At 37.3% G+C, this 16,290-nt stretch overlaps 2 long non-coding RNA genes across 2 annotated transcripts in view; one reads left to right on the forward strand and one right to left on the reverse strand.

The window, feature by feature from the left end:
- Positions 1 to 16,290, forward strand: part of LOC132593541 (uncharacterized) — a 189,399-nt gene that overhangs the window by 124,370 nt on the left and 48,739 nt on the right. The window contains exons 4-5 of the long non-coding RNA XR_009559183.1: positions 9,913 to 10,143; positions 10,473 to 10,511. This is a non-coding gene — a long non-coding RNA (uncharacterized lncRNA). The remainder of the gene's footprint in view (positions 1 to 9,912; positions 10,144 to 10,472; positions 10,512 to 16,290) is intronic.
- Positions 1,038 to 14,409, reverse strand: LOC132593542 (uncharacterized). The gene is made up of 4 exons (XR_009559184.1): positions 14,340 to 14,409; positions 14,016 to 14,124; positions 7,511 to 7,601; positions 1,038 to 4,770 (listed from the first exon to the last, which is right to left on the reverse strand). It is a non-coding gene; the product is annotated as an uncharacterized lncRNA (long non-coding RNA).

Raw genomic sequence — 16,290 nt, forward strand, 5'->3', positions numbered from 1 at the left:
AAGGAGTATTGAAAATGTGACTAAGAAATAGGAAATATCAATATTGTACTTACCAGCAAAAGAACTGAGTAATAATTCTAGAGTTGTAAAATGAATTTTAAATTAGAAAATCAACAACTTTAAAAAATAATATGGGGCTTCCCTGGTGGCACAGTAGTTGAGAATCTGCCTGCCAGTGCAGGGGACATGGGTTCAAGCCCTGGTCTGGGAAGATCCCACATGCCGCGGAGCAACTGGGCCCATGAGCCACAATTACTGAGCCTGCGCGTCTGGAGCCTGTGCTCCACAACAAGAGAGACCACGATAGTGAGAGGCCCGCGCATCACGATGAAGAGTGGCCCCCGCTTGCCACAACTAGAGAAAGCCCTTGCACAGAAACGAAGACCCAACACAGCCATAAATAAATAAATTTAAATCATATGGGCTTCTAAGAAGACCTCTGCTTAAAAAAAAATAATATGCAATTTAAAAATGTGTACTAGGCAAGAAAAAGTAGAAACAAACATGAAATTAATTTTAATAACATTTTATTTAACCCAGTAAATTCAAAGTAATATCATTTCAACACACAATCAGTATAAGATTATTAATGAGATAATTTACATTTTTTCATACAAGTCTTTGAAATCCAGAGTGTATTTTACACTAAAAGTACATATCAATTTGGAGTAGCTACTTTTATACATTCTCTGTACACACACACACACACACACACACACACACACACACACAAACACACACACACATACTCACTGGAACTTATGTTTTTCTACTATATGTAGATGGGCATTGGTCCAAGATAGAATATATGAAACAAAACCCTTGATTTAGATAGCTATTAATGTTTTTTTTAATTAAAGTTTTAAAAATATATTTTTAAAGTTTACTTTCCATTCACAGTTATTGCAAAATATTGGCTCTATTCCCCATGCTGTACAATACATCCCTGAGCCTATCTTATATCCAGTAGTTTTTATCTCCCACTCCCCCACCCTTATATTGCCCCCCTCCCCCCTCCCCACTGATAACCACTAGTTTGTTCTATATATCTGTGGTTCTACTTCTTTTTTGATATATTCACTAGTTTGTTGTATTTTTTAGATTCCACATATAAGTGATATCATACAGTATTTGTCTTTCTCTGTATGACTTATTTCACTTAGCATGATGCCTTCCAAGTCCATCCATGCTGCTGCAAATGGCAAAATTTCATTCTTTTTTATGGCTGAGGAGTATTCCATTGGTATATATATGGAATATGAATTCCATATATATTGGAATATTGGTGTGTGTATATATATATATACACACACACGCACACATACATGCACCACATCTTCTTTATCCATTCATCTGTTGATAGACACTTAAGTTGCTTCCATATCTTAGCAATTGTAAATAATGCTGCTATGAACATTAGGGTGCATGTCTCAGTTCAAATTAGTGGTTTTGGGTTTTTTTCAGATAAATACCCAGGAGTGGAATTGCTCTCCACTACTAGTAGATCTATTTTTATTTTTATTTTTATTTATTTTTTTTACTAGTAGATCTATTTTTAGTTTTGTGAGAAACCTCCATACTGTTCTCCATAGTGGCTGCACCAATTTACATTCCCACCAACAGTGCAGGAGGGCTCCCTTTTCTCCACATCCCCACCAACACTTGTTACTTGTCCTCTTTTTGATGATGGCCATTCTGACAGGTATGAGGTGGTATCTCATTGTGGTTTTGATTTGCATTTCGGTAACAGTTAGTGATATTGAGCATCTTTTCATGTGCTTGTTGGCCATCTGCATTTCCTCTTTGGAAAACTGTCTATTCAGTTCTTCTACCCGTTTTAAAATGGAGTTATTTGGTATCATTTGCAAATATTTTCTCCCATTCAGTAGGTTGTCTTTTTGTTTTGTTGATGGTTTCCTTTGCTGTGCAAAAGCTTTTAGTGTTAATTTAATTCAACAGATGTGTGTAATTTATTGAACCATTTCCCTACCGAGAGATATTTAGTTTTCTTTTTCCTGTTTCAAATAAAGCTGCAAGGAGCATCCTTTATACAAAAACTATGTGGACTTGTGTATTTCCAAGGCACTGAGTTTCAGATATGGATTTGCTGTGCAATGGATGATTTTAACAGCAGATTAGACACAACTGAAGAGCTACTTAGTGATCTGGAAAAGAGATCTGAAGAAATTACCCAGAATGCAGTAGAGAGACACAAGAGAATGAAAATATGATAAAGCACTTAAGATGCATATATGTCTAAGCAGAGACAAAATAAAGAAGGGGTGTAGGAGTGTTCTTAGAGATGATGCCTAAGATGTCTCCAGAATACATCAAAGATACCAGTCCTCAGATTAAAAGGTCACAATGAATCCCAAGAAAAATAAAAGGAACTCATCGCGATACATGATAGTGAACTCAAGGTGCACCAAAGACAGAGGCTCTCACAATCAGTTATTTTAAAAAGCAGAAAAATAGCACATACAAAGGAATAACTATTAGAGTAACAGCTGACTTCTAGCAGCAACAATGGAAGGCAGGAGTCAGGGAGTAAGATGTGTAAAGTGCTGAGAGAAAATACCTGTCAATCTGTAAATGCATACCTTGAGAAAGAGCAAGGGGGAAATAAAACAGTTCCAGACAAAAACTGAGAGCTTTTACAAGCAGTAGACCCTTACAAAGGGAGAACATCAGGAATTTATTCAGTTAGAAAGAAAATGATTCTAGAAGGTATGTATGAATGAAATGAAACAAATCGAAACTAAAATAATGAATATGTTGTTAAATCTAAACAAATATTGATTAAATGTAACGATAATAGTATCTAATTTGGGAGGTTAAAAAATCAAGATAGACCTGAATTCTGGACAACAACCAAATGTTATTTGACAGGAGTGACTGGAGCTGATTCTTTTAAAGTTCATCTATTTTTTAGGAGAAGAGTTAAGATTTATTAACTTTAAACGTCTTAAGCTAATAATGCATGTTAAAATTTCCATAGGAATCTCTTAAAAAATAACAATTGAATGTAGAACTTTCAAGTAGATGTTAAAAAAAATAAAGTGGGGAAATTAAACCCCAGTTGAAGTGGCATAGAGAAAGGGTAAACCAACACATAAACAAAATATAGAACAAGTGGGTAGAAAATAAGCTGAGAAAAATAAAAATAAATATATCCACACTCATAATCCATAAAGTAAAGAACTAAACTCCCCACTAAAATTCAATGATTTTTTTTCTGTCTGGATAAAAACAAATAAGTGAATGCTTTTTAAAAGACAGAGGGCACAGAAAAGTTGAAAATTAGAAACATAGAACAAATGCCTGTCATATACTAATTAAAAGAAAGTTTTAGGGGTATAATAATACAAAACAAAATCAAGTTATAGCAAAGAGAATTATAGGAGGGAAAGAGGATCATTTACATAGCAACAAAAGTGTTTATTCATCAGAAAAATATTTTATAAACTTGTATGAATCTTGCAAAATAGGCCTCAAATAAATAAACCAAAAATGTGTAAAACTACATAGAGGAAGCTAAAAAATCCACCAGCATATCAGAAGATTCAACATACCTCTCTAAGTGATTGATAAGTTAGTCAAACAAAAATAAGGCTATAGAAGTTGTCAACAATATAATTAACAAGTTTGACGTAATAGATAACATTTAAAATACTGTTCCTGTCAATGCATAGGATTGACATAGGCCAGAAAGAAAGTCTTAGGCTAGGCCAGAGAGAAAGTCTTAACTTTCAGAGATTTATAATCATAGTACCACATACTCTAACTTCAACATAATTAACTTAAAAATTAATAACAAAGTGATACCAGAAAGAAAAGGATGTGGAATGATAGGTAGGGGTTAATTTGTCCAATATGGGTCCCCCTGAAGACTGGCCTTCCAGAAGAAGAACTGCATCCTTCAAAGCTCCATGGAAACTGGCTACAGTTCAGCACTTAAGATGTCAACTGAAGGCTTGGACCACAGCCCTTGGATGGATCCTGACAGGAAAACGGCAGCTGCTGTACACTTAGCTATCAACACAGAGCTGACAGGAGAGAGCTGGGCCATGACTCTGCCACATCTTATTTTTTACTGTGTTGGAGCCTCTGATCATATAAAAAGAGATACTCATGCTTCCTCAGTAGTGATTCTTGAAAACCTTCAGACCAAGATGTGGGATTTCCTATCCCAGAGTCTGACTTCCGGCCACGTCAGTTTGTTGTGTGCTGCCTCAGAGAGTGATCGGGACAAGAGGAGACCCACTCACTTATACTCATGCCATCTCTGTGAGTTTTCCCCAGTAGAAACTCCTTCAGCAGGTTTGATGTATGCAATGCTAGTTCAGTTGCCCTTGTTTGTACTTCATGGAACAAAGAGACTGTCAGACATCAATGGAGGGAGTGGAAATTGGCAAAGCCACTTTGGAAAATAAGCTGGCATTTGTAATCCAGTTGTACATGCACAACACCAGTGCCCAGGAAACTCCACTCCAAAGAAACTTGCACACAGGTACACTGGAATGGTCCTTGCTCTGCCATTTTCTAAGCCAGTGAGGTGGCACCATGTAAAAAGATACCATTCTCTGCTTGGAGAAGAGCAACACTTAGAGACAAATGAGAATCTGGGACGGGCCCTTCTATTGCTCCTCACATTGTCTCCCAGAGAACCAACTTTAAGGTCATGAAATTCACAAAATGTCAACTTCTTATATCATCTGTGTAAATAACCAGGCAAAATTTTCCACTTTGACATTATGGTTTCCAACATTTCTGAGAAATGGAAATAAAAAATTAAGAATGTACCACTGCAGTCCTTTAACTTTCTAGAATATATAGAAAGTGTAGCCTTTTGACACCATAGCAACAAATGACTTGATGATCAACGTGAATTTTCAATTGTCCATCGTTTACTCTGCTGTTGTGGCTACTCAACCAGTATTTGGGGTTTGAGAATTTAAGCTTCGCATCTTTTTAAAAAAATTCTAATTTCTTTTTTTTCCCAAAATTGTCCTGCGAGGCTATTGCTTAGCATAATGGAGCTGGTGTAGGCATAATACTCCTGACTGTTCTTAAGGGTCCCTTTAAAAATTCTTCAGGAAGATAACTTGCAAGCACCAACATCCTAACAAAGACATCTACAGACACACATATTTACCTAGACATCAGAATTAGAAAAATCAATAAATTTTTATGCCTCCATTTCATAGGTAAATTAGAATTTTATTTTGTTAAAGTGGATGTCTTTTAAATTTATGTTCGTTTACTTGGCATAACATCGTCATAAAACGTATCCTACTCTTGATCTGGAACTCATTTTTCCTTTACAGTGTTTCCCTTTGAGCTACGTACCATATGGAGAAATGGATAAACACACCTTTCCTGATTATTTACATTCTTTTGGACTAGAATCCCTTTGGCGATAGCATAAAAACCACACAAGACTTTTGGCCCAAAGAGTCAGCAGAACATTCTCACTTATATGTGAGATATTCCTCATTTGGGACACATTCATCTCTACCTTCTTTTAAATCTTATCATACCTGTTATTGTTGGTAGCATCATGACTGTTCACCAGCATCTCCTCTTCCAGGTGCACAGGACAGTTACACTACCCTCTCCTTAGAAGTTGGCATAGCCATGTGGCTTGCTTTAGCCAAAGAAATGGGAGTGAAGTCATAATTTCTGGATAGTGGCATTTAATGGTTAGGATAACGAGCCTGGAATGCTGAATTAACACCTGTAGGTTTAGGAATCACTGCACTTGAGAGTCGCCTGTGCCCAATGAATGCACTTTTGGAAAGCAAGAGATGAGCTTTTGTTGTGCTAAGTTGCTGCAGATTTTGTTGCTGCAGCCTAATTTAGCCTGCCCTGACTAATGTAATGTATCAAATAGTGTACTTAAGGGAGAAATGCCTCGACTAATAAAGATATATTTTAATGGCCCATTTCATCAACAAATATTTTGTTATCAAAATTAAAATGAAAAGCCCTCCATTGACAGTGCATCTATTATTCTTCCAGTAATTAAGTCTCGAAATCTTGGAATTATCTGTGATTCTTCAATTATGATATTCACATTTAATGATTTGCTAAGTGTTATTGATGTCATAAATGGAGATTGGTAGAGGCTATGGTTCTAATTCCTGTTCTTTAAGTTGCTAACAAATGTTTTGGAGCAAGAGACTTAATATCTATGTGTCTCTGTTTCTGTATTTTTAAAATGAAAGTTGGTCTACAATATTTTAAGATTAATCTTCAGCTCCAATATTTTATGACATTTTAAGATGTTTCTCAAATAAGATTTTTGTTTTGTTCTGTTGTGCACTTATTTTGTCACAACCTTCTATCAGCTCATGTTCGGGGCTCTTGCCCATTCTGCATCCGGCACGTGGGTTTCTTATATCTCACCTTTAAGTACTCAAACATCTTTAATTCCTTTCTACCGTATAGACCAGTTGCTAGATGCTGTGAGCCCTGTAGAGCTGAGTGTTTTAAAACCCATAAGCTTTTTCAACTTTCAGACAGGTTTGGAAACTACAGCTCAGGGGCAGAAATAATAAATGTCTGCCATTGCTTCCCTAGCACATGTCTGTGGCTGACATCTGTAATCAAATACAGTACTTCCCCTTCTTGAGTGTGGGTACAACTTCAAAGTCACTGTCACCATCAACCTTTAGGAAGTTACTATTCGTTAATCAGAGATTTAGACTTTTGTTGAAATGTTTTTACTGTGTAATGCATAAAAGTCCACCTTTAGCAGTGCTCCAAGTCCTCCATGATCTTCTCAACCAACTCACCGCCCACCATCTATTTCACTTTTCATAGGAGAGTTTGTTATGGCTTTATATCCTCACTTGTGTTACTTCCTCCATCTAGAATGACTTCTATGAAAAAAGTCACACCCATTCCTCCAGCAAAAACTCAAACTTCTATTACACCCACTGCCTTCTCCAACCCCATAGGCTCTCCTCTAAAAAAATGTTTCTCTTCTAAAAATGTTTACTGGTGTTTCCCACTTTCTGAGTGTCACCCCACCCCCATGACTCTAATTATATCTCTGGAATTTACCGGCAGGGTATATACATACTGGCACATAGTTACTATCAATTTTGGTAGCATTTAAAAATGAACGAATATTTTATTAATCACAGCTGCATCCATTGGTTGGAAATATGGCAGAATTCACATCCAGGAAGCATTTATTCAGGCTGCTGACGTTATTTGGTGCACATAGGAATTACACCTTGAAAGAAGTCTATGACACTCCACTAGTCCATGACCACAGTGGGAAACACTTCATTAAGGAGTTCATGATGCTCTCCTCTCTTAGTGGGTTATATTTTTTTAGGGGAGGAATCATATCTAACATTTGTCCATAGCATGGCACCTTTCCCAGGCTCCCAGCATCATCCCCAGCTACCATATAAGGATAAGCAGACATAGAAGAAAAAATTATGTTTCCCTAAAATGCTGCTGCTAACACACTGTTTAAAGATATTGAGATACGTACCAAGTATGAAATAAACAGGAAGGAAGGCACGGCAAGAACATTTGTTCTGTCTCAGTGTTTCTCAAAATATGGCCTGTGGACTGGTGCCAGTCTGTGATGAAAGAAGTGCCAAAGTTGAGAGTAAGCATTTAGAAGATTCTAACCAATTTTCCTGTTATTCTTTTTTTCTGGTAATATTCATTGCAATGTAATTTCCTTGACTGTTGAATCTCATAACGGAAGTCTGGGCTTATAGTTTGTATGCCTTTGCTTACTTTTTATTTCATTTTCTATTAATCATTTTTAAAATTTTACAAATGTATATACCCTTGACAGATTGGAAATTAAAAACAAAATAAACTAGCCCTTCCCTACAGATCATTTCAGAATTATTACCCTATCTATCTATCTATCTCTATCTGTTCTGATTTTCTCTAGATCATTTTCCTACGTGAGAAAGGACTTCAGCTAGCATTAAAATGCCTATTTTGATTATTTTATGGTAACAGGAAAAATGTTATATCTTACAGATTTCTCTTAGAGATAATATCAGTTACGCAATGGTTGTTCAGCTTTTAAGTTTGAGACCTGAAATCAGCTCACCCTCCCTCCTCAGGGTGTGTCGTTATATTTAGAAAAACGAAGAAAACTGAATAGGTGGTGAATAGAAAACAAATTGTCCAACTGAACTTTTGAATTTCCTGCATTTGGCTAGCTCTAGCTTTAAATCATAAATATTATTAAACATGGATTCCTGTCCCAGAAGAATGAATAATAACTGTTATATCCTAGGAACAGATGACATATTGTGCTCAGAAATACGTTTCCATCCACAAATGCTGGCATTGAGAGGTTACCAGCTGTATTTGGGGTATAGTAGGTATAAAGCACATTACAGGAATATAATTTTAGAGTTGCTGAGGTCATGTGGGGATTTGGCCTCCATTTTCATTTAAATCATATTCACAAGTAATGCCATTGTGGATGAAGTTATCTCATTAAAGTGTCAGACATTTTAGACTCCATTTCCATGTGCCTTATTATATGAAGACCTGCAACTTGAAATTCTCTCCAGATTAATCTGAGAGGAAAATATAGGCTCTCATTCTGAATACATCCCAGAAGGGATTAAGTGACCTGATTTCAAGAAAAAAATGGAACAGGCTATGCAATGAGTAATTTGCCTCCCAGCAAAATAAAAGTGACAAACAACAATTTTATTCATAATAGAAGTTTCCCCCAAAGCATACTTTTCTGCTAACTCTGGCATATTCTATTTGCAAAATGTTTTTAATGTATCTCATGTCATGTGCCTCTGTTTGTGAGTTCAGGTTTTCCTCTTGCAGGAGCATGAAATCCAACATCTATTTTAAAGTAAAATTAAAGATTTGCAGAAGGCATAAGAAACATATCACAGCAAACACATAATTTCCTTGGAAAGTAGGCACTCTGAGTCTCTCGCCCTCCAGGAGAAACATCATAGTTATCTAGTGAATATTATCGGTACATTTGTATTTAATATGCAATCTACTTGTTTTATTGAACATGCTCCGATTTTGTCATGAAATGAAAACAAATAATTGTGGCAGCTTTCCTACTGAAGTAAAATTCACAATATACAGAATGATTTATTAGGGAACCTACTAATTGAAAAATAAATATATTTTTATACATGTATATAGACAGCCTAGTGCTATCTCCTCTTCATAGCTCTCTCATCTGGGACTCAAATTAAATTTATTAATGCAAAATTTTGGGGTGCCTTAGTGATGGTTTTGTTTCAGTATAATAAGTCAAATGGAATATTAGTTAGTCCAGATTTAATGGGTTTAAAAATAAATCATTTTAATCTTTTGACCCAGAAAGTGATTCCTCTTTTTTAAGACTATCTCAGTTTAAGAAATTTTATATCATTACTTTTAAGTCAGAGCTTTAAAGATTATCACCATTTTTTTTTTACTCAATAGCATCTTTCAAAAAAAAAAAGAAATATGTAAAAATGAGGAAGAACAGACCAAAATAGAACATCCAGCTCATACTTTAGTCTGAAATATTATTTCTGAAAATACTGATAAATTGACTCATCCTTTTGGTCCTGATATCAGGAATGGGTTAAAAACATCTGACAGGGTCACTAAATGTGGATTGGCCATTATGTGAAGTTTTCAAGTGCTTTCTGAATTCTTTTTCTAATTACACTCTTAAATGTTTGAAAAGTGGTCATGATCAAAGATTGAATTTAAGCTGTGCCTAGTGCCTTGCCAGTCAGCACCTTTGATATATGTCAAGATTGAGCAGAGATTTCTAACATGGGATCTGATGTAACAGAGGAATGAGATGCCAAACTATAAGATAGAAAAGCTGAGAGACTGGGGAAAGAAACCCAAACTTATCAGCATTTTCCTTACTCTGTCTTGTCACAGGCAGTGAAATGCTTTGAAAGTGATCTCAAGGAGAAGACAAATTCTGAGTGTAACAGTGAGATTTCAATGACATGGAGAAGCTGGAGAGATGGCTGAAATCCACGGATTGTGAAACCTCCCTCAATCAACTTTCCTCAGACCTGGTGTAAGAGGAATTCACTGCTGGGTCTTGAAGGCATTGTCACATCTGGCTGTGCCTGGAGAAATATCTGTGCTTCTATGCTGCACATCGTGAGTAAATATGGAATTAAAGATTTTACATTTAAACTTTAAAAAAGAATAGAGCAGCTATGTATACATGTGAAACCATAAGAAAAGTGTTTTATTCTTATTGTTGCTTACTTCAAATTATGACTTCTTTTCCTGGACTTTCAACAATCCTGCCCTCCCGACTCCCAGAGTAATCCATATATCATGGTAGAAAGTGTGGTCATGTCCTAAAACAAAACAAACTCACTCAAATTACCTTGTTTTGTTGTCTTTTGGGATAATTGTTCAAATGGAAGAGTTTTTTTAAATGAAACATATTTCTCTTTTCTTTTTCCGCTTTTCCTTGTCAGTTCTTGGGGAGCTATTCCATCTAAGCACTAGTTTAAATGGTGAGTAATTTCACTTTTTAGAACTTCTAAACCAAACATTATTTTGGTCCCATCTTCCCTGAGTAAATTTCATGAGGATATACCCCAAAGGCTTTAACTTGATGAGAAAAGAGTTGAAGAACTAGGACAGTGCATTGGGGGTCACCTGTCTCTAAGGTTGACGTTAACAGCAAGGAGAAAGGTGAGAAAGTGTGTACTTCCCTCTTTAGGATGAGACCCACTTAGGTACCAATGCACAGTGGAGACTTCTTATTTATTGGAACTAAGAATTAAATCTGGGCAGGGGCTTTCCTGGTGGCGCAGTGGTTAAGAATCTTCCTGCCAGTGCAGGGAACACGGGTTTGAGCCCTGGTCCAGGAAGATCCCACATGCTGCGGAGCAACTAAGCCCGTACGCTACGACTACTGAGCCTGTGCTCTAGAGCCCATGAGCCACAACTACTGAGCCTGCATGCCACAACTACTGAAGCCTGCGCACCTAGAGTCCGTGCTCCACAGCAAGAGAAGCCACCACAGTGAGTAGCCCCCACTCGCTGCAACTAGAGAAAGCCCACGCACAGCAACGAAGACCCAACTCAGCCAAAAATAAATAAATTAATTAAATTTTTTAAAAAAGTCTGGGCAGATTTCCAAAATAGGCAACATTTTCTTTGTCTTCAACATGGTCCCCTTTCAGATGTGTGGCTCCTCCTCCCATTTCCCTCTGGAATTCGGCATTCCTCTCCACCTCTCCTCCTTTCCTCACGCAAATCCCTAAACATAAATCCTGAAAATCTGCTTATAAATCTCTTCCACTCTCATACTCTAGAGAAGATAGAAATACTTGTTCAGAAGTATTTCCTGTAAGAGTATTAATGGTTTAACAGGCATCAAAGTGAAGAGTAAGGGAGAAACAGTGGAGTTCTGGCATCCACCAGCGGTGGGAGGGGTCTTGGCTAGGTTGAGGTCAAGGGGATTTCATGGTCCCCTCAGTGAGTCAGGTCCATTTCTGAGTGAGACTTTGTCTGGTAGATATCATTACTAGCACTGGTGAAAAGAAATAACCTGCTCTGCTCTGCTTCAGCAAATCGTGTGTATTATCCACGAGTGTTCCCATCATTTAAGTAGCTCTTTTGACTGAGCACAGAGGGCAAAGAAGAGAAAGTAGAAATTAGAAGTTTTCAGAGTTCCTACTCTGTGCAAAGCCTCTTACATATTAGCTCCCTTAAGCCTAATTAACCCTTTATAAAATAAGTTTGCTTCAAAAAATAACAGCAACCATTATTTATTTTCATTTTATTTTATTTTCTTTGTATTCAAGTATAGTTGATTTACAATATTGTGTTAGTTTAAGGTGTACCACAAAGTGATTCAGTTATATATATGTATGTATGTATATATACATACATATATATATTATTTTTTCAGTTATTTTTTCCATTATAGGATATAGTTTCCTGTGCTATACAGTAAATCTTTGTTGCTTACCTATTTTATGTATAGTAGTTTGTATCTGTTAATCCCATACTCCTCATTTATGTCTCCCCTCTTCCCTTTCCCCTTTGGTAACCATTAAGTTTGTTTTCTATGTCTGTGAGTCTGTTTCTATTTTGTATATAGATTCATTTGTATTATTTTTTCGATTCCACATACAAATGATATTGTATAATATATTTCTCTTTCTCTGTCTGACTTATTTCACTTAGTATGATATTCTCTAGGTCCATCTATGTTGTGCAAACAGCAATATTTCATTCTTTTTATGTCTGAGTAATATTCTGTTGTCTGTATACATATATGTATATGCACACACACACACACACACGCACACCACATCTCCTTAAGCCAATTGTCTGTTAATGGATACTTGAGTTGTTTGCATCTCTTGGCTACTATAAATAGTGCTGCTGTGAATGCTGGGCTGTGTGTATCTTTTTGAATTGGAGTTTTCATCTTTTCTAGATATATACCAGGATTGGGATTGCTGGGTCTAGCAACCATTATTTATTGATCTCATGTATAACAGTTTCCAGTTTATTATCTTATTTAATTCTCATATTAACTCTGTTAAATTGGTATCATTACCAATTACCCCTGTTTCCTAGATTGGGAAACTCAAGGTTAAAAGCAATTATCCTGTTGACCTGTAACTATAGAGCTGGGGTTATGGGCCCATTTACATTTTTCATAGGATTAAACAATAGCCAATGGTTACATAAGTTGGAAATGGTTAAGCTGAGAAGTGAACTAAGGTTTGAATCGACCCAAAGCCAATGTCAGTGCTATTGTGGTTATGAGTGTGTGTGTGTGTGTGTGTGTGGTTGAGATAGATATGTCTTTTTTGCAATCTTTTCTGACTTTCTAAATTCTTAGCCCTTTTCGTGAACTAATAAATGATTAATTTAAAAATAGAGAAATGTAAGGACAAAAGAAAGGGAAAAAGGAAAACATGGGGGCAAATATTTCTCCAGTCAAAACCAAAAGACCATTAGGATATAAGAGGAATAAAGCATAAGCAACTTAGATAAAGAATGATCAATAACACCTATCTGTGGAATGCTGCTAAAGTGCTAGTCATTGCCTTAAATTTGATAGATGTTCACACTTAAGCCTCCAACAATTCTCTGAAGTAAACCTTATTATTTCCACTTAAAAAATAAAACAATATGATACAAAGATGGTAAGTAATTTACCTGAGGTCAAACTTCTAGTAAGATTCAGGATGTACATACTAGGAGATGCTCCTTTCTAAGGCTATTTGATACCATCTCTTCCAACCTTTCCTCCTAGGCTCAGATATCAATCCTCTCTTCTAAGGAAAGAAGGCAGTGCCCAGAAACAGTTCTGCTAGCCTGGACTCTGGCTAGTTTAGATAATATCATTTTCCTTTTGGCCAAGGTGAGAGAGGTGGAGATGCCCTGACTTTGCTTTGAAAGTTGAGAGCTCAGAGACTCTAGCCTGCCAAAGGAACAGAAGGGAGAGCTCCAAGTTCACTGCCTTGCCAGTCCAGACCTTTCAAGGCCGAGCTAATCAGGTCATCTTAATGTTATTAGCTGATGGGAAAGATAAGAAAATATAGATTGAAAATGTTTAGGATAAAAATTATCATAACAGGGACTTCCCTGGTGGCGCAGTGGTTAAGAATCTGCCTGCCAATGCAGGAAACACAGGTTCAAGCCCTGGTCTGGGAAGATCCCACATGCTGCAGAGCAACTAAGCCCTTGCGCCACAACTACTGATCCTGAACTCTAGAGCCCGTGAGCCACAGCTACTGAGCCCTTGTGCCACAACTACTGAAGCCTGCGCTCCTAGAGCCTGTACTCCACAACATGAGAAGCCAACACAATGAGAAGCACGTGCACTGCAACAAAGAGTAACCCCTGCTCGCCACAACTAGAGAAAGCCCGCGTGCAGCAATAAAGACCCAACACAGCCAAAAATAAAAAAATTAATTAATTTTAAAAAATTTTCATAACACAGATAACTGAGGAGATCAAGATGGCGAGTAGAAAGATGCTGAGCTCACCTTGCCCCATGAACACGTGCAAAATACATGTACATGTGGAGAAATCCTCACTGAAAACAAACTGGAGACTGGCAGGAAGACTCTTCTACAACCAAGGCTGTAAAGAAAGCTACACACAAAGTAAGATAGGAAGAGAAAAGAAGCGATCAGTTTGGGACCCACACCCCTAGGAGGGGACACAGAAGAGCAGAGGGATATCACGAGCTCAGAGATCCTCCTCCCTGGGGAGTGAGGAGCTTGAGCCACATATTGGGCACCCCAGTCCTGGCCTCTAACATTGGAAAAATGAGTCCCTTAGCTGGTTTGAAAGCCAGTGGGACTTACCAGAGGACTGTAAGAAACAGAGACTCCGCTTGTGAAGAGCTCACACACATGCCTGTTTACTCCAGGGAACAAGGCAGAGGAAACAGATTGAGAACAGCCCAGGGCTCTGGCCAGTTTCCTGAAATTGTCCAGCACATGCCCCAGCCCACACCAGGTGCTGGCTCAGGCCTCTCTTGCTCCAGCGCTGCTTCCCACTGGGGTGAAGGTAATGTTGCCCAGAAGAAGAATGCACACACAGAGGGAACTGAACCAGCTTAGAGTCAACCCTTAGGGCTTCTGTTGCAGCACCCTGGGACCACCACCCCACTTAGGGTGATGATGACCACTGAGCATAAGAGAAGTCCTGGCTCACACCTGGCTCTGGCTCTAACCCCTTCATCTCTAGCCCTACCTCCCACCAAGGTGATAGCTGCCAGCACACTCTGGGGGAGGATGTCACTTGAGCTCACTTCAGATCTAGCTCTCACATCAAAGCCACCAGGCACACACAGACTGCATAGAGGTGCTCCCACACAAGGATACCCCTTGAAAACCAGGATAGGTAACCATTTCACCTAATTTCATAGAGAGAGAGAAAGTTAAACAAAATGATAGTTTAAGGAATCTCTGGGACAACATCAAGTGTACTAACATTTGCATTATAGGAGTACCAGAAGGAGAAGAGAGATAGAAAAGGGTCAAAAATGTATTTGATGAAATTATGGCTGAAAACTTCTCGAACCTGAAGGATACAGATATCCAGGTACAAGAAGCATAGAGGATCCCAAACAAGATGAACCCAAACAGACCCACACCAAGACATATCATAATTAAAATGGCAAAAATGAAAGAGAGAATTTTAAAGGTGAAAAAGCGAAAAAAAAAAAAGTAACTTAACAAGAGAACCCCCAAAAGGCTATCAGCTGGTTCTTTAGCAGAAGTGTTTCAGGCCAGAAGGGAGTGGCATAATATATTTGAAATGCTGAAAGGGAAAAACCTACAACCTAGGACATTCTACCCAACAATGTTATCATTCAGAATTGAAGGGGAGACAAAGAACTTCTCAGATAAGCAAAAACTAAGAGTTCATCAATACTAAACCAACCCTACAAAAAGTATAAAAAGGTCTTCTTTAAGTGGAAAAGAAAAGCCTACAGGAAGTAAGAATTTATAGGAAAGGAAAAACCCCACTAGTAATGGCAAATATGTAGTAAAGGCTGTGGATCAACCACTTAAATAAGCTAGTACAAAGATTAAAAGACAAAACTTATAAAATCAATTATAACTACAATAAAGTTAAGAGATAAACATGAAGATGTAAATATGACATCAAAACCACAAAACATGAGAGAGGGGAGTAAAAAAGTGTAGATCTTTTGGAATGTGTTTGAACTTAAATGACTTTATCAGTTTAAAATGAGTAGATATAGTTACAGGTCAATATATATCAACCTCATAGTAACCACAATTCAAAAACCTACCATAGATACACAAAAACTGGAAATAAAGGAACAAAAACATACCACTAAAGAAAATCATTAAACCACAGGCAATAAACTTAAAGAAGAAGAGAAGAACTACAAAAACAATCATAAAATAAGTAACGAAAGTGGCAATAAGTACATACCTATCAATAATCACTTTAAATGTCAATGGGTTAAATGTTCCAATCAAAAGACATAGGGTGGCTGATTAGATTAAAAAACAAGACCCATCTATATGTTGCTTACAAGAGACTCACTTCAGACGTAAATACACACACAGACTGAAAGTGAGGGGATGGAAAAAGATATTTCATGCAAATGGAAATGACAAAAAAACTGGGGTGGTAATACTCATATGACAAAGAAGACTTTAAAACAAGGTCTGACAAAAGGCAGAGAAGGACATTATATAAGGGAATCAATGGAAAAAGAGCATATAACATTTGTTAACCAAATCTAAATCTATAAAGCAAATATTAGCAGACATG

Source organism: Globicephala melas, chromosome 15 (genome assembly GCF_963455315.2).
Source record: "Globicephala melas chromosome 15, mGloMel1.2, whole genome shotgun sequence".
NCBI lineage: Eukaryota > Metazoa > Chordata > Mammalia > Artiodactyla > Delphinidae > Globicephala > Globicephala melas.